Raw genomic sequence first — 1,625 nt, forward strand, 5'->3', positions numbered from 1 at the left:
TAAATAAAATTAAATAAAAATAAATTAAAATTCTAATTACAGTCAGTAAAAAAAATGAGATTACATTTACGTTTTAACGTTAGAACTTTCCCACAGATCCGCAGGACTGGAATTCACCGACCCCTGCCGTCTGCTCTTCCCGGGGTCCCGAGTTCGAGTCCCGGTGACAACACTGGACGCACACCGTGCGTGCGTGACGGATAAATTGTTCATCATAATAAATAAACAAATAAATAAATATTAATAAATTAAATAAAAATTAAAAAAATAAATCTAAAGCAAAATAAATTAAATAAAATAAAAAACAAACAAAACAAATAAGTAAAGTTAATAAATAAAATAAAAAATAAAATAAGTTAATAAATAAAATAAAAAATAAACAAAACAAATTAGTAAATAAAGTTAAATGGAACAAATAGCATAGAAAAAATAAAGAAGAGAGACAAAAGAGAAGTGAAAGAAAACTAAAATAAATGTAAAACAGAAAAATGAATGAATAAAATAAATTCATGATAAATGAACTCACCATCAAGGAATAAATTCACAATTAGTAAATGAATTCGTAATCAATAAGTATGACATAAATACAAATAATATCATATTTAACGATTGATTTAATAAATAAATATTTAAAAAAATGACCTCAGCCATCCAATTATAATTAATTTTATATTATTTTATTTTAATTATTTAATTATATATTTAATTATATGTTTTATTTTGATTATGTCTATTTTAACTATTGACTTAATTAGAACTATGGAAAACTAATAAATTCATAATAAATTATTAACAAATAAATTCACAACTAAGGTAATTATTGATAAATTAATGACAAATAAATCAATGAGCAAATTTAATAAATTAGTGGCAAGTTAATAGTAAATAAAAAACAAATAAATTCATAGCAAGTAATCAATAAACTAATAATGAATTAATAACAAATAAATTCATGATGAGCAAATTAATAAATTAGTAGCAAATTAATGGTAAATAAAAATAAATAAATTCATAACAAGTAAATCAATAAATTAGTAATAAATTAATAACAAATAAATTCATAACGAAGGTAATTAGTGATAAATTAATGACAAATAAATTCATAATGAGCAAATTTAATAAATTAGTGGTAAATTAATAGTAAATAAAAACAAATAAATTCATAGCAAGTAAATCAATAAATAATAACAAATAAATTCATGATGAGCAAATTAATAAATTAGTAGCAGATTAATAGTAAATAAAATAAATAAATTCATAACAAGTAAATTAATAAATTAGTAATAATTTTATAACAAATAAATCCATAATGAGCAAATTAATAAATTAGTAGTAAATTAGTAGTAAATAAAAATGAATAAATTCGTAACAACTAAATCAACAAATTAGTAATAAATAAAAATAAATAATTACATAACCAGTAAGTTAATAAATTAGTGATAAATTAATAATAAACAAGTTCATAAGTAAATTGACAAATTAATGATAAATCAATAACGAATAAATTCATGATGAGCAAATTAATAAATTAATAGTAAATAAATAATAAATTAATTCATAGCAAGTAAATCAACAAATTAGTGATAAATTAATAACAAATAAATTCATGATGAGCAAATTAATAA

The sequence above is a fragment of the Microtus ochrogaster genome, unplaced genomic scaffold, assembly GCF_000317375.1.
Source record: "Microtus ochrogaster isolate Prairie Vole_2 unplaced genomic scaffold, MicOch1.0 UNK209, whole genome shotgun sequence".
NCBI classification, from domain to species: Eukaryota; Metazoa; Chordata; class Mammalia; order Rodentia; family Cricetidae; genus Microtus; species Microtus ochrogaster.